Source organism: Cryptomeria japonica, chromosome 9 (genome assembly GCF_030272615.1).
Source record: "Cryptomeria japonica chromosome 9, Sugi_1.0, whole genome shotgun sequence".
NCBI classification, from domain to species: Eukaryota; Viridiplantae; Streptophyta; class Pinopsida; order Cupressales; family Cupressaceae; genus Cryptomeria; species Cryptomeria japonica.
The window spans coordinates 608,907,278-608,931,534 of record NC_081413.1 but is presented as its reverse complement, the minus strand read 5'-3'; positions in this window follow the sequence as shown (position 1 = coordinate 608,931,534).

Below are 24,257 nucleotides of genomic sequence, written 5' to 3'. Positions count from 1 at the left end.
ATTGCAAATCAATTGGCCGATGCACCACTCATAGGCGATCATCCCCTCATTTCCAATTTTCCAGATGAAGAGATATTCATGATCATAGAAGTACAACCATGGAAACTATATTTTGATGGTTCATACACTAGGCACGGCTCGGGGGCAGGCATTCTGTTTATCACACCTCAGGGTGATAGCATCCCGAAGTCTTACAGGCTCACATTTCCATGCACAAACAACATAGCAGAGTATGAGGCCTTGATCACAGGACTCAGGCTAGCCATACAATGGAAATTAAAAGAACTACAAGTATATGGCGACTCCCAACTGGTCATTCGACAAGCAACAGATGAGTATCAGACCAAGGATGATAAACTCATGCCATATAAGCAAATGGTGGACAATCTAAAGACATCATTTACTACTATCACCTTTGAGCAGATACCACGAGATCAGAATCAAGCTGCTGACACTATGGCTACCATCGCATCTCTCCTAGATCTTCCACAGAATTCAACACGCTATGAGTTCTTGGTAGAATAGCTTTGGATCCCCGCTTATGATATCCCCAAATCCGAAATGATGTCACCTTGTTGGTTCTGAATCCCCATGGTACGGTGAGTTCTATACCTATCTTCGCGATCATACTCTTCCTCCCAACCAATCGAATAACCAACGAAAAACCTTCATTCGCCAAACTGCTCGATATACCATTATTGCCGAAACCCTATACCGACGTAGTCTTGATGGTACTCTCCTTCGATGTCTGGAACAGGATGAGATAACAAAGGCTTTGGAAGAGGTACATGAAGGAATTTGTGGGACTCACTCAAGTGGTCCATCACTAGCCAAGAAACTTATGCAAGCTGGATACTATTGGCCATCTATGGAAAAGGATTCCTACTACTTTGTCAGGAAATGCAAGAAATGTTAAGTTCACGGTGACCTGATACATGCACCAGCACAGGAACTGCAACCAATCACAACACCATGGCCTTTTTGTCAATGGGGCCTTGACCTTGTGGGTAAGATTCATCCATCTTCATCCAATGGCCATAAATTCATTATTACCGCTACCGAATATTTCACAAAGTGGATCGAAGCTGTTCCACTTACCCAAGTCACCGGCAAGCAGATCGCCTCATTCATCCTCAACTACATCATCTGCTAGTATGGTGTACCCATGTCCATCGTCACAGATAACGGTCTTCCTTTTAAAAATCAGGATGTCCATGAACTTTGTGAGAAATTTCATATCCAACACCGCTTTTCCACTCCCTATTACCCACAAGGCAATGGTCAGGCTGAAGCATCCAATAAAAACATATTGAGGATCCTAAAGAAGACAGTCAATGATGCCGATCGTGATTGGCATGTTCAATTAAATCCAGCGCTATGGGCATATCGAACTAGCATTCGAACCCCTACAAGTGCAACTCCTTATTCATTGGTCTATGGTGCAGAAGCTATCTTGCCTATTGAGGTCGAGATACCATCATTACGGGTTTCCTTGCATAATCTCATCGATGATGAAGCATACAGAGTATCCCATCTTCAGGACTTGGAGTTACTTGATGAGAAGCGGCAAGCTGCATACAATCATCTCAAAGCCTATCAGCAGCGCATGAGTAGAAGCTACAATCACCGAGTTAGATCTCGTACATTTGAGGTAGGTGATCTTGTTCTTCGAGAAAATCCTAGCAACCAACCAAACAAAGAACATCAAGGCAAGTTCGAATCAAACTGGCTGGGCCCATATGTTGTCACTGCTGTGTTCAGGTCTGGGGCATATCAGTTGGCTACTTCAGAAGGAGAACCGCTCGCAGATCCAATCAATAGCATGCACCTCAAACGGTTTTATACCTAAGGTGTACAGAGCATCAGGCTCCCCTACATATCAGAAAAATACCAAAAACATTCAGAAAATGTCCTGAAGAAAATACAAAAACATTCAAAAAAGTAAAGAAAAATCATGCATCCAAACGGTGAACAACCACTCCGGTGGCACCTTGGGTAAGTGCGATGGTGAAAACCTGGCAAACAGGCGCCACTCGTAAAGGCAATGGCTCTAGTATCTTTCAGACTCGTTGCGATCACATTCATGCACACATACATCCATCCATCCCAACCATGGCTTGTTATTTGATCTGCAATTAAGATAGTACTCCATGCGTCTAGCATCCCACCTTTTCATAGTCAGGTCTACAAACTGGGGGCAGTACCCTTACCCTAGTGATGGAAGTGGATTCTACATTGTCTTATATATCATTACGCTCTTCATTCAGGCAATCATCAAAAAATATCAAAAACATTCAAAAATGACTCTCAAAATACCAAAAACATTCAAAATTGTTTCACAAAATCCAAAAAAACATCGGAAAACCCATCAAAAATCACACAAAAACATGGCAACACCTTGTACATATTTATCCGATCAGATACAAAATAAACATTGACAACTACTCACACATTGACCATTTACCAATCAAACCAACACAATCGACTTCAACAAACCAAACCTGTCTTTAAACAAGGATGCATCCTTCCTTACCAAAACAAAGACAAGATGACATTTTCTTTGACAAGAAAATTCTGTTAGGCTATCAAATACTTGGTTGATTTGTGAGTACAATTGTTTGTTTATCTGTATCAGAATCTTTTAGCATTGTTTTGTATCATTTGCGCATTATTTCCGATGAAGTTCTGGGGCATGTACTAATGGTGTCTACGTGGGAAGTTCACCAAGCTACGTGATCTTATGCAAAATGCAGTCATAGATCACTACGGCTTGCTGACTACAGCGTATATCTCGACCATATGGACATGAACCATTACCAAGGATCCATATTCTTTATTCTTTATGTATATATACTGTTTGGTTGCAGGTACAATGCTCATTCTTTGATTCCTCTTCCTCCAAATTGGATAAATGTTTTATTTTCTTAGTACGGTATGTACTTGTCTCAGGATCTGATCAGCCTAAGATCAAGGAGGACGATCCAAGTCATGCACGAAAGGAGATAATCCTTGTCTGTTCCGCAAGCAATACTCTGGTCGACTTGACCCTTATATCAAGCCGTTTGTATTAACTTGCTATATTAACATCCATGAAAGAAATACTCAGGTCATCTTGAATTATTGTGTCAAGATGCTTGTATTTTCTTCCAACATTTTAAAGCTCAATGATGAAAATAGAGCACTATGGATCGTCATTTCACCTCATCTGTTTATACATTTGCATTCCGTTGCATATCACCCATCCATTCATTCATATGTAGCATTTACATGCAAAAATAACTAAAAGCTGGTCTTGGATACAAATCACGACCGAGTACTCTGATACATCATCAATGCATCATGCAAAGTCTTACAAGATCTTGCATTCTTCATGATCATATCATCATTACATTTAGGTGCATCTTGCATTACGTCCATTCATGTCATGTTAAAAACTTAAACATTGTATATAGTTCATTGTTGACATTAGTTTTCATTAAAATCATTTGCCTCATTGCATCAATCATAAATAATTAGATCCATTCATGGGATTCAATTGTCTTTGATTGTATTAAATCATTTAATAAACATTCATTTCATATTAATTATCCATTATCATTTTATTGTCTTCATTTATCATCTGCATACATTTCTTTATAGTTAAAAGGTGCATTCATTCATTACTAAGTATTTTATTATGCTCATCGTAAGCTTCATTCACCTTGCATTCATTATCATTACATTAAGGTGCAGTTATTATACCCATTAGTTATAGTATCATCCCATTATCACTTGTACTTACAAACATATTTAAAAGCATTTAGAATCATAAAAAAACATTTGTTTACAAAACATTGGTTCATACCATTTCATATATCCATTTTACGTATGCATGCATTTAAAAACACATCATCATATAAACATTTGTACTTTACATTTTGTTTCTCCATATTACATTCATCTAAAACACATCTAGATGCATATTCATACATAACATCATTCATTCAAACATCGTCACATAAATCATCTTATCATTGCATCACAATAGGAAACACCAAAAAATCCTGTTCATACATCAAAGCATAAGCATATATCCTCATCATGGCATTCCGTACATAAAGCATTACATCACAAATCAAATACATCATACACATATAAACCTGCATTCATATGTCAGTATACAACATCATAAATCATCATAAAAACATGCATAAAAGAAACATCTCATCAAATGCATACATGTACACATATCCATCTAAGAAATAAATCATCATCATGCATAAACATCCATACATAATCAAATGCATAATCATCACAAATATGGGATCTCCTCCTATATATCAACTCATATATCAGAGTACAATGAAGTCTACAAAATCGGCTACCAAGAGCCATCCAAGATACAGTCCAAAAAATAGACAATGATACAATACATATATGCAAAAATGCTCTCTCAAATGCCGCTCTGGTCAGATGTTGTACCAGCACCACCCCTACCTGCTCCACCGCTGGTACCTACCCCACCTGATCCATCTCTCCGTGGAGGCCTCATCGAACCCCCACTCCCTCCTGCATCTCCTGATCTATCCCGCCTCAAAGGACCCATCACTCCCCCACTGCTCTGCATCCTCTGTGATCGCTCGGATCTTGTCTGCCGCATCTGGGTATAACTGAGAGCTCGCTGACTGAATGGCACAACCTGCTCATATAAACCTCACCAATACTCTATCTCAGCCTGTGCTCGCCCAAACTGCCTCATAATCTCCCCTGTAGGACCCTGTGCTCCTACTCCCACTCGGACTCTCTCCTGCAGCTCCGCCAATCTCTCCACTGCAGTATCTCTCTCCCGCAGCACCACTGTCAGCTCCGACTCACGTGCAAATAGCTGCACATCCCTAGCTGCTACCTCCGCCTCTAATCTCTCCACCCGGGTCTGCAAATAACCTATCATATGCTCTCACAGATCCCCCGTAGCTCCCTCCCCCATGTCCATGGCTGCCGCACCTGTATCACCCCCACCACTAGGTCCCTCCCCTGCACCACCCTCCCCTGCACCTGTATCCATCGGGATCTCTCTCTCCATCCCCCTCCCACTCAGCTGCACTCCTCCCTGCATCAAAGGTCCCTGTGATATCTGCAGAGGTAGTCCACCTCTCCCTCTCCACTGCCTCGACATCCCCAAACCTCCTCCACCTCCTCCACCTCCTCCTCCTCCTCCTCCTCCACCATCTCCTCCACCACCTAAATCTCCACCTCCTCCTCCTCCTCCTCCTCGACCTCCTGCTCTCCGTCCTCGTCCCCGTCCCCTCTCATCCTCAAAAGCTGGGATCGGCTCAGCTGGGTCTGATATCCGTAGAATCGGGTGCGCCGCCCGATACTGTGTATACTCTGTTGTAACCCCTGCATCCACGACCCTCGGTCGTAAGTCCCATGGCCTCGCCTGCAGTGTCTGGAACTCTGCAAGTGCCTGATCATACGGTAGCACTGGACCCCATGCATACCGCTCTCGGATCACTCGTGCATACTCCCCTGATCCGCTAGGCAGTCCCTGCTGCCGTCCAAACTACCTCATCACCCGTCCTGGCACCTGTCTCTCCACATGATAAGAGGTCCTCCCAATGAGGAATCGGGTCATGAAGCAATACGATAGTGCCTCTGCATCATCCTCCCATGGCTCACACTCTAAGTATGGCCGCCAGATCACTGCATCTAGGTCATCCAATGTCCGTTGCCACCACTCTAACTTCCCCAAGTGGGGCTGACTCATCATGCCACTATACATAAACATGTATGGCTGGTCCACGGCTCGAAATCTGAGACTCACCGGTCAAGTCACTGGTAGGTGCTCCCAGGCCCACACATGCAGCAGCGTCATGCCCACTGCTAGCGACCCCCGTCCTCTGTACACTACCTCGTGTAACTCCTGATACATGTGCGCTAACACGCACGGCCCCCGGGCATATCGGGTCCCCTCAGTCACCATCATCTCTATCACCTGTCCCCATCCCACCGCCAATCCATGTGACCGCCTATCGGGACACAGAAGTCCTCCGACGATCCCTGACAATACTGCTGGAAGGGGCTCATATAGTGCCGCTATATCCTCCCATACAATCGAGCCATCATCGATGTATACATCCTCATCAAATATCCGCTGACAAGACACCGTCCCCCAGGATCTATCATATGTCACCAGCTGCCCCCGAATCGGAATCCGAAGGATACGCCACACGTCCTCTAAAGTCACCGTCATCTCTCCCTGAGCTAGATGGAACGTGCACGTCTCACTGTGCCATCGCTCTGCCAATGCTGTGATCAGGCCATGATTCATCCGAATCACGGGCATGTGCATCACCTCGTACAGGCCAGTGGCTGCAATACAATCTATCTCTATCTGTGTCAACCGATCTCGCAATCCCTGTGTCGCGGGGTGGCGCTCGCGTAACTGCAACACGCGTAGATCCTCCTGCACATAGACATTCATCCAACCACCATCAGTTGTTTTGTTATCAAACTTTCTTAAGTTTAAACCTAGACTATCATCAGATACTTTGATCAAGTATCTTCGGGTCTCAACAGGTAAGCAATCATGGCCGCCTAGACTTCAACAGGCATTTATCCTAACAAATGACCTAAGTCTCATCGGGCTGCTATGGTTCAAAACAACTCCCACTTCACTTCGCCATCCATCAATCGTTAGGCATCAAAAGATTTATCTTGTCCAAAACTGGGGCATCTCGTTATACTAAGGCAAAAGCGCTATTTTATCTACAATAGCACTAAATATACACAATAGCGCTACAACCACCTCAATAGTGCTCAAACTAGACTACAATAGCGCTAAAAAACCAAAAGCGCTACATCCGCTATACAATAGCGCTATTACGGGTCCATAGCGCTCAATTAACCCTACTATAGCGCTAATTTGTCACAAGCGCTCAAACTTGTATACACTAGCGCTAATTCATTCAAAAGCGCTCAAACTAGCCTCCAATAGCGCTATTGCGGTACTATAGTGCTAATTCATGGAGCAAAAGCGCTAAAACCATAGTTCCAGCGCTTTTGCTCCGCCTTGACTTTGACTCAGCTAAAAACATATTAAAAATGCCTGAAAAGTGAGTTTTCGAATTTGCGTACCACTGGTCCGTAGTCGGCTGGGCGCTGGAACCGTCGGACTCGCTCGAATCGGTGCTCGGTGATCGGAAACGGCATCGTAGCTCCTCCTTGCTCCTCCAAATGTCACTGTCAGAGCTCTCGTTTTCAACTGGTTGCGGTCACAAATAATCCTATTTTCACCCCTTTCACCCCATTTATACCCCCCGTCGTCACTGTAACTTCGCCCCGCTCATCGCCGTGGTCCCCGTGAACTTCCCAAGCCCCCCCATTTCTCCATGTTTCCCCCGTTTTCTTCTATTTTTACCCCGTATGCCTAACTTCTTCTCTTCTACCACCCTGCCAATTTTCATTCTTTTTCGAGAGATCGCCCGCTTTTTCGAAATTTTTTGGCCCATCTCTCGAGGGGCATACCACCCATTAAATTTACATTTTATGGGGCATTTCTTCACACCTTTTTTTCTTTCTTTGAAACGACGCGATAAACCGCACCGTCTCAAAGAGGGGCAAATGTAGTCACACAAATCTGTCCATTTTAATTAAATGAATATTTCGTATTTATTTGATTAAAAATCCACTAACCATCAATTAATTAAATTAATATTTAATTAATTCATCTCCAAACATTCTTCTATTAATTAAATAAATTATTCAATTTATTTTAATTAATTCATTAAATCAAATTTCAATCAATTAAATAAATAAAATCAATTTATTTAATAAAATCCCCCTTTTCCTCTTTTAAATAAATTAAATAAAACATTTATTTAAATCATTATCCCCACCCCACTTGCATTTTCCTACAAATGCAACTTGCACACATTTTGAAATAAATGAATTTTTATTTTAATAAAATCCTATTTTCCCTCACCCACCAAATCCACTTGCAAAATCTAATCCCCTTCTAGATTCTTCTAACCCCTTCCTAATTAGCCTAATCCATCCCCTAATTATTGTCACATTCATAAGCAAAAGGGAGTCACTTCTCAAATGGCCCAAAGTCTTGGATAACCATTGAAGGTTTTCAACCTTCAACCACCAAAAACCCCAAAGTCTTTGAAAACCATTAAAGGCTTCCAACTTTCAACCACTTAATCCCCAAAGTCTCCAATAACCATTAATGGTTAACTCAAACCCTCCCACATGGTTAAAACATTTGTTTTGACTCAACCTCTACTCAACCCAAGGGTCTCATCAGGTCATTAATGCTTTGACCATGATTATCTCTTAATTATTTGCACAAAGGTTTATCCTTGGATTAACTCCTAATTCAGTGGGTAAACCTAACTTAGGCTTGACCCTTAGTCTTTAGATAACCATGAGGTCTTCTCAGGCCTTTAATGCCTCCAACCTCTTCTCTCAACCCAACCCTATGTTGACACTTGTCACCATGTCATTGGTGCCAATTGTGCACATGGATCCCCAACTTTCAAGCTTGACCCTTGATTAAACCTTTCAATCCTGGCCATCCATTGCTCCATTTTTCCTATAAATAGAGCCCATTCCTTCATAATCCAGATCCTGAAAACTTGTATGCATCTAAGCTACAGACATTTTAGAGAGCATTTTAGCATAAACAATCTAATCTTTTGTCTTTTGGTTAAAATATATCATTTTAGCATTAACATTAGCTTTTTATTTCACATTTAGAGCTATATTACAATCTCAATCCTCCATAAGCATCCATAGTGCAAAAAGCTGCTGAGAGCTACACTATTTTGGAACTTGGAGAGGAGAGGAACAAGGGAGAAGGAGCTAATCTCATGCTAAGAGATAGTTGGAGATGTCTCATTGTCTTTACTTCTTTAGTTAGATTCATTAGCATGTTTTTAGTGTCTCTCTTGGAATGCCTTCATATGTTTTAGTTTTTGATTGACTAACGCTAATGCTTTGTGTGTTTTGTGATTGTTCGATCTTAAACTAACCTTGTGCCATTTAGGAGGGCATCAAATTTAATTGAAGGACCTTTTCAATTATCGTGAGATCAATCATTCAATCCAAATTTTTCAACAATTTCACGATCAATCCCCCAAGGGAGCACACAATCAAGGTTTTTTTAATCTCCATCAGGCACATTATCAAAACTTGATTTAATCTTTGAAACAATGTTGTCTCAACATAATTTCAAAGAGGGGCAAAATGCATACACATAAAAATGGCTATGAGCAATTAAATAAATATTTAATATTTATTCTTCTATTAAATACCTAATTTGAAAAGATTAATTTATTTAATTCATTTCATGTCCTTTTATTAATTAATTTAATTCAAATATTTTATTAATTAATTCATTTATCCTTTTCCTCTAATCAATTAATTAAATATCTAATATTTAATTATTCCTCTAATTAATCAATTAAATATATAATATTTAATGGTTATTCTTCTATCCTATGGTCTCAAATATTAAATAATTTTTTAATTATTTAATCCCTTTTCCAACTCATCTTTCGATCTCCACTTCATATTTCCTTTGCCAACTCGTCCATCATGTGGCTATATTAATTCAACAAAATTAAATTAAATAAAGCATTTATTAGCCACTTTTTTTTTTTTTTTTTTTTATAAATAATGCCTAGTAAACTTTTTAACGTGATCGGCGACGCTGGCATGACACGCCCCCCGACTCACATGAAACACTTTTTACCTAGAGTTATGAACCAGTAAGGCCACAACCGGAGGACCTCATCCCCACACTTCACTTGTTCAAACCTGCAAGCACAATGACCCATCAAAGACACAAGACTTGCAAGCACAATGGCTCAACAAGGGTTTGAACCTTGGTGGCCGCTTCACCAATGAAGTGTTTTAACTGCGACACTACATGTCCGAAGACATACATTTATTAGCCACTTATCTCCAACTTCCAAAATTAATGAAATATTGTGTATGTACACATCTTTCCTAACCTTCTTCTATATTCTCTCCAATATCCCTATATTTTAGGAGGACTTGAGTCCACTTGTTCTCTCATTCCTACATCTTCTCCAACTATCCTATATCCTCTCAAGTCTTCAATTCAGTCAAGGTGAGATGAGTGACACTTGTCTTCTCCTTCTCCCTTTCTCTCAACCTTCAGCTTCTTGCTCATAGCCATCTAATCTGCAAATTCTATCATGACTATTGATCTCTGCCACCTAAGCTCATGCACTCAAAAAACTATAAAAAGTGGTCTCCTAAGCCATTTTGAGACTAATAGAAAAATATACTAATAGCTAATCATTTAGTCATCTAGGAGTTTTCATTTTGCATTTGTGAGTTTGAGTTTGAAGCAAATAGTAATTTAGAGTTTTTGAGCATAAATCATTTTCATAGCATTTTAGCTTAATATCATTTGAATATCATAGTATTAGTTAACTATCAGTCCATTCTTCATATGCCATCTTGGAAGCTACCAGTGTTTGTTTGAGAGAAAATCATCTGCAACCAAGAACAATGGAGTTAGGACACAATGAGACTTAAATCATGAAGGTAATAATGTTTTTTTATTGTATATTCATTTCATGTAGTTTCATTGGTTGAGTTTGGATTTCCTGTAGTATTTCCTTTTTATTTTGTGAAACTAATATGTTGCAGGTAGTATTATGAAGATGAAATTCAAGTCGACACAGATGTAATGATTATTGGGCATCACCTTATCTTGTTCTCGTAACTCATCACAAGTATGCAATTTGAATGTGGCATATCTCTTCATACTCAACATGTGCGAGTGATTGATGTGATGATGATTTCGCTCATGTCGATCTTCTAACTTTGATTAACTCTTTTTGAAATGATCGCATGTCTTGATCACCTGCATTCACAAGCTTTTATTTGGTTATTCTGGGAAAGATTCTTGGATTCCGAGGGAAATTCAAGATTGTAAAAATTTCATTCCTTGAATGCTTGATGTTGACAGTTGTTCGTCACATTGACTGCTTGCATTAGACCCTGTCATTGCTTTGGATGAACAGTGTTCTTGAAGTGCATCAATCCTACTTCTCTTTGTGTGTTCTTTTCTTAGGATGGATAGTGTCACTGCTCCGGACTCTTGGAGTGACTCCTGTAGTCTCCTTGATATATATGATTCATGTTCCTGTCTTGCACGAGCTTGCGACTTTACGATCACTTTCTTCGACAATCTATCTCGCTTAGCCAAATAAGTATAATTAATCTTTCTTCTTCAACTTGCATCTTGCTCATCGTCATCTTCAATGTTTATGTATGTGTCACTACCTACTGCATCATTGACTAGCTTGGGTGATGCTACTCACTCTTGTTCAACTTCTTGTTCAACTTCTTGTTTCTGTTTATCTATGATGACTCGATTTGTCTCCATCCGGTGTGATAATAACTCTTCTATCAGGACCGTAATGCCTCACATATTCAACGGTGAGCTGGTTGCACTGCTTTGTTAAAGGGAAGTCGATTGCCTTGATTATGCAACTCTCTATCATCGCTTTCGCAGGTCCTTTTGGTTTGGTGGTGTAAAGCGTGCCTTGAAATTTCTTTATGTCAGTGCATGCATGGTTCGTGTCACCTACGTTGCCCCAATATGACACGATCTTTGACTCAACGATGATGCTCTTTGAGTCTTCCTTAATAAGTGCTTGTCACGATCCCTCCATTACGCACTTGTGATATTTGACTAAGTTAGTTAGTTTCATGCGAATATGTAATAAATTATCTAGGCATGAAAACTTAATGAAAATCTTGTAGTTTTAAGTCACGCCTTCAACCATTGATTAAACGTAGTCATCTAAAGTTAACAATGATCAAAATGACATGAAAAAGACATTATAGCCAAGACAATGCGATGATCGGATAAGAAGATCAGTGTAAGAAACAATTTGATCAAAGATGTTTAAGACAATAGATTGAAAAAAATCAATTTTAAATGCAAGGCATCAACTATTATATTTATGTCAAAGCATCGAGATTTACACTTTTGAAGTAGAGCGATTATGTGCCTATCATTAAATATGATCTAATGACAACTTCATATTAGGCTTCGATTCCACTAATCAGGCCACTTAAAGCAATCAAAATCACATCCATTAAATGCAATCTGTTCATCTTGATTGAATCAATAAATACATTCTATAAAGTGCGCCACTTTAATTGAATGTCTCCTTCGATCGAATACCCTTGAGATGTATCGAACCTTGCTTGAAACTTGTAAGTTAGCCACCTTGAGCTTCATCAAACATGAAAACTAAATGCATCTATAAAGTGCGCCACTTTAATTGAATGTCTCCTTCGATCGAATACCCTTGAGATGTATCGAACCTTGCTTGAAACTTGTAAGTTAGCCACCTTGAGCTTCATCAAACATGAAAACTAAATGCATCTCATTAAATGTCTTTTTTATTGACTCCTTGTGTTGTCATGTTGAACGCAATGTGAAGGATACGTCATGCAATGCAAGTGTGGATATAGTTCTTGTAAAGCGCTTGCAAGCACTAGTACATTCGGGGCTAATTTTTTACGGCCAATTGTCGGAATTGCAACTAATTTTTGTCGGAGTGCCAACAAAAGTAGCCGTAAAAAAATCATCATCGGACTTGTCGACGATGCCTCTAACCCTCAGAAATACGACAATCCCATGGACTCTACCGACGGTAGGCATGATCGCTCTTCCGATCAAAAAAGTTGTCGGACATGCAACATCCCCGTCGGATGCTTGCGTAGAATTCATCAGAAAGTCGATGGAAGTTTGGAACTTTGCACCGATGGTGATGTTGTTTGTCTGATGGTTGTGTCGTCGGTCCATTAATATGCATCGACGATCGTCCGACTACGAAGTGTCATCGCATGTACAACATCCTTGTCAGATGTTTGTGTAGTTTGAGTCAGAAGTGCGACGAATCCAGAACCTTTGCACCGACGAGAATGTTGTTGGTCCGACGATTTCATCATCGATGGAAAGCTTGGTATCCGTCGTAATTCCAACGATAATAATATTTTTTTCAAAAAAAAAATATTGTTATCCAGTCATTGATATGCACAACAAATGGTATTCTATCCCCACCAGCTACCAATAAGGGGCATAGGTTTGAGGCTAATATGAGGCACACTGGTTTCAAGCTAATATGATCAGGCACACCATGGTTGAGATGGTCCAACTCCTAAGAGGACTGTATGAACCACTGAGTACCGGTAAACCTATTAAAAATGGTGTTGATAGGTAATTAGCTAACCCAAATATAAGAACCTTTAAAGCCAATTAGGGAGATGAAATGATTTTATCTACCTCATCTAAGCTAGTTGTTCTTGGGAGCTACCAAAACTTATCTACTATATATATATATATGAAATGAATGTATCTACTATATATGCACATATTTCTTATAAGTATTTCCCAAATTGATAATCTCATATAAAGTGTCATCCTCTGTCAATACATGACATATACCTATTCAATGACATGTATATATCTCATACTAAGTAGTCACTCGTTATTATAGATTCAACATATATTCAAAGACGATAATCATGCATTCCAAACTACATGAATATCATCTTTAATAAAATAAATCACATGTACAAGGTTATTGGGTTGATCAAGTCCAATAGCAAAGTACAATAGGTAAAGATAGTGTATATATATCTCATACTAAGCAGTCACTCGTTATTATATATTCAACATATATTCAAAGATGGTAATCATGCATTTTGGACTACATGAATATCCTCTTTAATAAAATAAATCACATGTACAAGGTTATTGGGTTGACGGAGTCCAATAGCAAAGTACAATAGGTAAAGATAGTACTCAAAATAATGTTACTAGCATCTTAAAAGAAAACATAAATGCATTATGACCACCCACAAAATACTTGATATAAAATATTTCCAACCTTTCTTTTTTTTAAGTCCACCCGACCACATGGAACCCTTAGGTCCACCCCATCATGCTTGTGGAGATAGTTCCAAATAGTCAATCAAAGTATACAAGGGGGATGATAGGTTCACACATGCCATACACGATGCATACATGACACAAGTAATGGAACAATACAGTACAACATCAATAGAGAAGGATGACACCAAGTCATGAATCCACATAGAGTCACTACTTTAAAACCACACAAGACATTAGATTCTAGAGTGCAGTGGAGGAATTGTCATCGTATGTCTCTTCGCACAAGTCCCAACGCTCCATTTGCGGGCTTGCCTTTCATTGTATGTGCTCATGGGGACACACCATATCAAACCAAGCATTCTCTCATATGGACAAGAATGACAATCACACAATCACTATACTACATGAGCGGGTATGTCTCTTTGCACAAGTCCCAACGCTCCATGTGCAGGCATGCCTTTCATTGTATGTGCTACATGGGGACGAACCATATGGAACCAAGCATTCTCTCATGTGAATGAGAACAATGATCACATAATCCTTGTGTGAGTGGGCATGCCTCTTCCCACAAGTCCCAATGCTCCATGTGCGAGCATGCCTTCCCAAAACACCCTTGGTGTTGTGATAGCCCTCAAGGCATGCTCAAGGAACCAATTTTCTTGTTATTTGTTTTAACCCAAGTCTATTGTTATGTTATCACTTGATTACAAAACTCCCCAAACACGAATGCCAAGCATACCAAGTACGCTGATGTACGAGGGACAGGAGTAGGAGACACTCCCTAGTCTCACTCTAGGACTAAGCTCATGCCATATCTAAATGAAAGACATCTCAAATACATCATCGGTGGAAAGCTGCAAAATCCCATTTTCATACATAAGCAAGACATACTCAATTGGTCACAATCACCAAGAGAATGGTAAAAAGTGTGTTTGAGATCATTGTCCTAATTGTGGTGTGGTCACCAAGAGATCACCGTAAATTTGTCAACCTTTGCTTCATTTAAACCAAGTAAACCTTTATGTATATGTATATGTATATGTATATGTATATGTATATTTATATGTATATGTATATGCATATGTATATAGTTTTATGTATTCATTAAAGATTTTCGTTTAATTTTGAGCATTTTGTGGATGGTATAATCAAGAAACATATCATCACCCTCACCAATTATGCTCAATTGATTTAAGTACAACCATTTGATTGTTAATAATTTTTAAATTAAGTGAGTACTTTTCAAAATAGAATTGTTGAATTATTGATTTTTTATATATATAATAGTATAAGCCTTTTATGGATGGTATAATTAAGAAAAGCACCATCACCTACACCAATTATGCTCGATTGATTGAACTGCAACCCTTTGGTTGTTAATAATATTTAAAGGAATGAATTACTTCTGAAAATAAAATTGTTGAATTATTGAATTAGTATATAAAATAGTAAGCTTTCTATATTCATAAAATATTTTCATTTAATTTTGAGTCTTTTGTGGATGGTATAATCAAGAAACATACCATCACCCTGACTAATTGTGCTCAACCTATTGAGCTACAACCCTTTGGTTGTAAGTATTTTTCAAAATAAAGGAGTACTTGTCAAAATAGAATTGTTGAACTAACATGAATTAGTATACATGGCAATACGTTTTGTATATTTATAATAAAATTTATTTTTGTTTTAAGATTTGTATACTCGAACAAGATTCATACATAAGAAAGACATACTCAACTAGGCACAATCACCAAGAGAACAGTAAAAAGTTTTTTTGAGATCATTGTCCTAATTGTGGTGTGGTCAGCAAGAGATCGCCGTATTTTTGTCAATGCAACTTTTGTTGCAAAGTTGTAAAAAGTGTGTTAGTTTTGTTTCAATGTTAGTTAATACTCAAGTATCAGTTATGTATGTTGGAGGGTTGATGAGACACATAAATATCCTTGTTTCATCGACCATAGGATCGGTTGTTGGAGGTCTTGAAGGAAAAGTCAATAAAATTTGGAGATTTTTTTGCAATTTTCACTATTTTTCAGAACGTTACAGTCGATTTTCCATCATTTTTTTGTTGTGAAATTATTTTTGTTGGTATTATAAACCTATTGGGAATGAGAGAACAATGAATCCATGAAATTTTTTCTTTGGTTTGATTTAATTTCATTTATATTTGAGCAAGTTATCATAGTTTTTCAAAAAACCGTCATAAACCCTTGTTAGGGTATCCAGTCATAAAAATAAATGTATAAATCATATCCCCACTAGTGAAAAGTCACCCCAATGGGTGGGAACATGCATATTAGTATTATCTTTCATGTTTTCAAGCTCTTTAGGTCTCCAAGATTCATTGGCACGTGCAAATGGTCATTGTTGGTATGATATTGGTCATGTATCAGACCTAGTGCAACATCGGGAGCAAATTTGAAGTTGTAAGTGAAAGATAGACTCCCTTGGTGTTTAGAGGAAGGTAGTAAGGGGTGCAGAGGGTTAGTGCAAACCCTTTACAAGCTATTGTGGCTCTTGGGTAGGGAAAATCATCAATAATTTTATGACTGTCCCTAGATAGTGTGTGGTTGTCCTAGCGAACAAATGAAGACTGAGATTTGGGGAGTATGATGAAATGAATAATCTTATTATGTAGTGGACATCTGAGATAGGGTTGTAGTGATCCTTTGAAAATTTTTAAGGGGTTGGGAGGCCCTAATAAGTGGAAACAAATCATATCTTGTTGATTGTCCTAAGTGACTTGGCTGTCACAGTCATTGTTGTCAATCATCTGTATGTTGCAAATGGGGTTCACATAAAAGTATTTTATTATTTAGAGACTAGTATAAAAGGTGTGTCAACCTTGTGAAATTTTCTCCTAACAAAGCCTAAGGATTTTAGGGCTTTAGGAAATATTTTGTGGTATCTTTTGTCCATCAAATGGGTAGTATAGTTTGCTAGGGATTGATTTGTGTCAAGTAATAGCAAGTGAGAACTTTGGGATTACAAAGTTGATTTTGTGGAATTGTCTCATGTTCTCAAAACAATGTAATCAATATGTCCAAGGTGATATAAAAGGTCCAAGGGATTTCCAAACCTATGTGTGAGGGCTCAAACTTGTAGTAGTTTAGGATGGAGACTAGTAAGTATGCCCTAGTGAGTTGTTGTGTATGTTGAGTTTTCCATTGTGACTTACCCCCTACCTCTACATCATGCTATCATGGTTATGCTAGTTTGAAGAGCAACCCACATTTCAAGCATTCAAGAAAAAATCAAGAAACAATTGAGAAATCTACGGTCTTTGCTATGGTATTAATTTTTATCATTTAATTTTATGCATAGGTCTTAGGCTTTATTGGACGAGTGTGAATGTGAATTTGGATCCTGCATCACATTTTTTTCACTTTATTTATATTCACATCTTCATCCTTCACAAGTATAATTAATTGTACCTAGCTTTGAAATCAGTTTTCAATGGTAGAATTTTAACACTAACAACCATGAGCTTATCTATCCTTAACAACAAATTTGTCCCCCTTTTACATGCACTTAGGGACCCTCATTGTTCATTTATGGGTATGTCATATTTATGACTGTCACGGATCTAGGGTTTGAAGAAATGAAATAAAACCCTTTCTAAACTTTGAAATACACTAATACCCAAAAATTATACCCCAAGCATGTTCAATATCTCCGTAACCTTATTAGAGGTTCATGCTTTGTAGGTCTCCAAGATTCATTGGCACATGCAAATGGTGATTGTTGGTATGATATTGTTCATGTATCAGACCTAGTGCAACATTGAGGGAAGATTTGAAGTTGTAAGTACAAGATAGACCCCCTTGGTGTTTGGAGGAAGGTAGTGAGGGGTGTAGAGGGTTAGTGCAGACCCTTTACAAGCTATTGTGGCCCTTGGGTAGGGAAAATCATCAAGAACTTTATGATTGTCCCTAGATAGTGTGTGGTTGTCCTAGTGAACAAATGAAAACTAAATTTTTGGGAGTATGATGAAATGAATAATCTTGTTATGTGGTGGAGATCTGAGATAGGGTTGTAGTGATCCTTGGCAACTTTAAAAGGGTTTTGGAGGCCCTAATAAGTGGATACAAATCATATCTTGCCGATTGTCCTAAGTGATTTGGCTGTCACAATTATTGTTGTAAATCATCTGTCAATTCTCCCAACACTATTATACAACCTTCATGCACTGCCATACATTCTCAAAATAATGTTACACAACCTTCACTAGAATTTTTCACTTGAGAAGGTCTCTCACCAATGAATTTAGGGAATCTTGGACTATTAAGGTTTAATAATTTTTTGATAGTTTTTGAAAGAAATTCCTACAATCCTTTGTGTAGAAACAACAATGCTCTATATGTCCATGCATCAATGAGAGAGGTTTAGGATTTTCATTCAGCAACATGATTGATAGAGATACCAAGAATGAAATTGCAAGGAAGATCTAATATTTATGAATGAAATTGCAAATCAATCTAAGTTACATGTTTGATATCTTACTTATATCATGGCCACATAAAATGTATGTATGCACTCAAAATACCTCTTTGCTTGTTTATTTGAGAATGTTGCTAGGAATTAATAGGTGAATGATACATTGATCTACACATGAATCACTTGTAATTTCCTGATACTTTCATCCCTTGGTCAAGGCCGCATATCCCCTTACACTTGAATATTGTTTCCACCCTCATGATTACTTGAAGTCCATTCTCAAATCACACTAAATGACAATAGTTAGTACAAAATAGAGACCATAGCCAAGGAAGCCCAAATTTACTCATACTCAACATAATAAGAAATAACTAAATCGTCCAAGAGGTTGAGCTTAATTGGTTAAAACACTGGGTTCTCACTGTGGAGACCCAAGTTCAATTCCCAATAGGGACATCTGAAGTGGAATTCTAAGTTGTGACTCTTGGCCTTCCATAGGATGGGGAAGGTCTTGGGATCAATCTAATCAAACATAATAATAATAATAATAATTCAAAGATATGTAATGGGGATGGGGCCCCCTACTGTGTCCCCACTGGTTCATAGCTCCAGTCAAAAGCTATCCAAGCTTCGGCCAATTGCCGATAAAAAAAAAAAGAAATAACTAAATCATTTGGACCATTATTCATAACATAACCTCTTTTTCACATCATGGAAGGCCAAAATTACAAGGATAACGCTTCTTCAAAGGAGCCATTGTTCAGAGCCACCAAACTATCAACAAGAGTAGAAGCTATTAGGCTCATACAATTTTAGGACATATAAAGAGTTGAAGTAGAAGCAAGATCATGAAGCATACAATAGAGAGCTATTCATGGAACAAACATCTGAAAACATCTCATTCATGAAGTAACAAAATGTTAAAGAAAATGACAAGTAATAAAAAAAACTTACAAGGATGAGGCATATTCACAACTTTTGTAGTCCCGCCTTGGATATCAACACTAGAAGCAACTCATATTGTTTGTGTACATACAAGACAATATGGGAGTTCATTATACCTAGAAACTTGTGGTGTTGTTGTTCGTGTTGGCTATGTTGGACCCTGCAATTAAGATTCCATATACATTACTCAATAAGATTAACTATGCAACATAATGAAATATTGAAAAGTGTGTTATCTTGTTGAGCTTTGCTTGGTTTTGAGAATAGTTTAATATTCTCTACTTAACAGGGCCAACCACGTGAAGGTGGAAGCTCATTTGGCCCCTCCCCCCCTAACATCACTCTAAATTCCCCGTTAACATCTTATAACATTCATTCATTCTTTCTTTCTACCATTAATGAAATATAGCATTCATTCATTAATATCACATAACGTTCATTAACACATAACATTGATTAACATTAATTAACACACAACATTCATCAATATTAATTAACACATATCATCCATAACCATTAATTAACACATAATTACACTCACTAACACATCAAAATACATCATTATCAAATAAGTTAGATTACAATCATTTCTTTTTTTGTTTTTTCTTTGAAGATATGAAAAGACTAAGTGGAACATCGGTTTCTTCATCATTTCCCCCCTCTGCAGATGTTCTGCCAACTGCTCGTGATCTTGATGTATGCCTAGTCCTATGTTGAGGACTAGGACACTGAAGCGAAGGGGGGTCCTCTGCAATAACAAAGAAATGGGTTAAATTCAAAACATTTTTTATTATTGTTACAAGTATTTCATTAATTTAGAGAACATAACTGTTGTTCTCTTTACCTGATGGGGCCACATCATTTTATCTAGTCTCAACCTCAACATGTTGAACACCCTCTAGATCCTCTAGAGTTGAAATACTAAAGGTTACATTAATGTTGAACACCAAGTACAATTATATTTGTTTAAAGGAATAACAGTGGTCCTCTTTACCTGAGTGGGGAACATCCCGTTCCTGATGTTGTGTACCCAGATCATGCTCCACTTGGTCACCACTGACTATATGCTCTAAACTATTGACAAAAAAGGTTACATTAATTACTACTCTAATTACAAATTAAGATGTTTAATTGTATTAATAACTAAATAAATAAAGTTGAATAGCAAATGAATACCTCCACTACTGGGATGCACATCCAGACCTTCATGTGCAAGTGGTGTTTCATGATTAGCAGGCTGCATTCCAATGTCATGGACATTGTTATCATTGCTTGCTTATTTAAAACAAATATAGTCACTTTATGTTGGAACTCAACATTAATTAGATTATTGGTAAAGTATTCAATTTGAAACAATTTCCATTTAGCATATTTACCTATGTGACAGATGCACTCGAATATTGTGTATGCCCACTCAATTCTTGTATTCGATCAGCCACGACTGAATAGCCTTGCTAGTAGGAAATTCTTTGTCATATTCTGTGAGCGCTCTATTGAATTCAGAGCCTTTCATTTTTGCTTGGTACTGTGAATTTTGCTTGCATTGTTTGATAAAAAAAAAAATTGTTTGCAATTTATTAATATTTTGATGCAATATTTTGTTTACATGAGATACTTACATTTTGTGCAGCAAATTTCATATAACCACCAAAGCCGATTTTGTGTTGCCCGTGCTTTTCTTGTCTTGCCTTGGTTGCCTTTGACGTGTCACTCAGTCTATAAAAAGTTTGAAATATATTAGATTATATAAATATAAAGAGTAATTAATTAGTACATAATTACATTCTTAATAGTATCACATACCTTCTTTTGGTGTTTGGTGGTGTATTTCCTTTTTTCCTTTCAATTCTCTCCTTGGCATCCAAAATCGGGTCCTTCCACTCCCTCTCTGGAATCATGGGGGGATGCTTGTACTTTAGGTTCCTCTCTAAATGGGTCCTGTATTCGTCCCTTACATACTTTAGATATGTGTTAGCGTTTTCAAGGAGCTTGGTTTTGTCAAAGGTGTCATTTCCAAACCACTCAACCATTTGGTTTGTCAATTCATCTTTTAACCTTTTTTCTTGGTCATTCCACCTTTTAAAGCAAAAAAAAACCCGTTAGATTCAGAAATGAACTGAAGCTACATTTATTACAGTTCAAGAAATGGATCAAAGGAAAACTATTCTAGCAATGATATGAAATCAAAATAGTGGATTAGGGTTAGTTCACATATGATGTACCACCTTTTACGTATGGTGGGCCCAAATATCTGCAATGCAATGTCACTAATATGTTTATAGAAAATATCATTGCCTGCAAAAAATTCATGGGATCATTAGTCCAAAACGAGTGATCATAAAGTAAATTACAATTAGAGTATATATAATAATAATTTTAAAGTACCTGGAACCTTTTGTATCTTTAAGGGAATCATTTCTTCGTCGCTCACCACCAATGTGGCCTGCAACATTCCCGTACTAGAAATACAAGAAGATCCAAGAAATGATGGTATGTTATCAGCAGTAGTCACCTCTGACACATCCTCATGTGCATCTCCTCCTACAAAAAATGAATCCACTATGAAATGCCCCCAAGAAAGAACGCTTGAAGGGAAATAAATACATAACAAAAGATAGAGAAAAAGAGGGATCTATCAACAGTGAGCGGGCCAATATGACGTGCATTAGAGGATGTATGCATGCTACGTGTTGCCGACATTGCAGTCGGCAATACATGTGAGGCTAACCTCTGATGAGGCACCAACAACATTTGCACAGGAACATTGACAACACCTAAAGAATAATACATTAAAAATATCAAACATTAAATATATGAAAAGTGCAAGAATTGTAAACAAGGATGAACCTTTATTTTGAAGATTAACAGTATCAAGTATGATTTGTTCTGGGTACTCAGAGTGATAAGCCAAGCAAGTGATAATACAAGAAAATCGTCATCACGTGAAGAACCTGCAACACCCTTATCATGGCAATGACTTTCATGAGGGCGGATAAATTGTTGTAAAAACAATATATACGTATTTTAGTTAATGACATAAAAGAGAATAAAATATAAACCATTGTTGAACTTTTGTTATAATTAAAGCTTTCATTATTGCTTACTTGCAACTTTTCTGCTATCCGAATCAATAATTCCACCCTCTCTCGTATCTCATCAGTCATAGGATGCATGGCTGCCATAGCAACAATCTCTTTATTAATTTTTCTAAGAGGTTTTTTTATGAATTCCATAGGGTGTGTGGAATCTTCAGGGTCATCATCGCTTAACCCTATTGATTCCACATCCCTAGAGAGGTACTCAGGTACTGCAGCTCCCTTTCCCTTTCCCCAAACATCCGTCTGTGTCGAGAATATCATTAATAATTACAAAATTAGTCTAAATCACTAAAAAAAAGAACATAATAATGTAACAATTTGCTTCTATCTAATTTGTACAATTACAATGAGGTTTACCTGCTCGATAGAAGTGTCACAACCTACATCCTTGTCTGCGATATGTGATGGATCCATGTCGCCCTGTGACAAAGAAAAAATATAAAAAATGTTAGCGAAATTAAACCAATAGACTTAGCAAAAAAACTTCATAATAAAATGGTATATTGGATTCATTAATTGGAGGTTGGTTAATTTAAATGGTATATAGTACGTACCACCCCCATGATATTAACTTTGTTTGTATCTATACGATTCAAACTCTAATCGATTAGAAGCTCTTCGCCTGTACTTATTGATTTTATCACACATACGAATACATGATTTCCCTCGAGCGCCTCAAATATGCAATTGGGTTGTTTATTAGTTGACCCAGGTCGCGTACTATTTATAAAACCTACAATATTCCCTGTTTCTTTTGGCCGACCATAAATGTATACAGCCACTTGTTTACTTTGACCATTATCTTTTTGTTGTATATAATTTGTTGACAGTGCATACCTACGCATACTTTTTTTATATTTAACAATCTGCATCCAATTATTGTAATTGTAACAAGGTCCAACAAACTCCATCAATTCAGCAACTTTGTTGTAATAGACCTTTATGTCATGCATGGAAAATAAGCCTAAACCATGTAACGACGAAGGTGCTATGCGATATATCCTATCGTTAACACAAAAATTGGTGTTTATTGGAGGAAGTTCCTTGTGCACCCATTGTTTCTGTAGATGTTTGTACCTCAGTGGTACCTCAATGTTTCCTTTGGTCACATCATCATAAGAACATGACCCCCCTTGAGCAAGGAAAATTTTTATGTGTTTATTGGATTTTCTTCTAATCTTATGACCTCTTGTTGATCTCCCTATTGTAGACCTACTACATGTGTCACTTTCATTTTCTATTCCTGCATTTTCCTCACTAGATGAAGACATATCTGACAAATACCTATTTGGGGGTACTTGCACTCCATGAAGTGAGTGAGTTAATTGGTAATGAGAGAGAAATTTTTCAAATGAGGGTAATGTTGATGAAGATGTTAGCCCTAAAGTTGATTTTGGGAATAAAATTGGAATAAGTTCAACTGGGGCCTCAAGTGTTGATAATTGTATTAGATTTGCTAATAATGTCGAGGTTTGAAAAACTGAGGAAGTTTGTTTTCAAAGTAATTTTAAAAAAATAAATTGTTTCTATAGGGTGTATTGACTAGTTATACCTATCCATCCATGAGACTGTGCAGGATCCTCGTCAAAGGGGTTCAGGGTCCTGCACATGTAATTCAATTATCTTATGTTAGCTGAAATTACATAGTACACAACATGAACTTTGTAGACAAAGAGTATTAAATAATAAAAAGATGTCATCAAAATCATTGTAGATTTTTTAATTCCTTACCTTTACTTTATGTAGACTATGTAGGATCCTCAACTAAATGGTTGACGATGTTTGTAGTCAACGACATGTTCCCACCAAGGGTGACAACATCACACAAGGACTATACATGA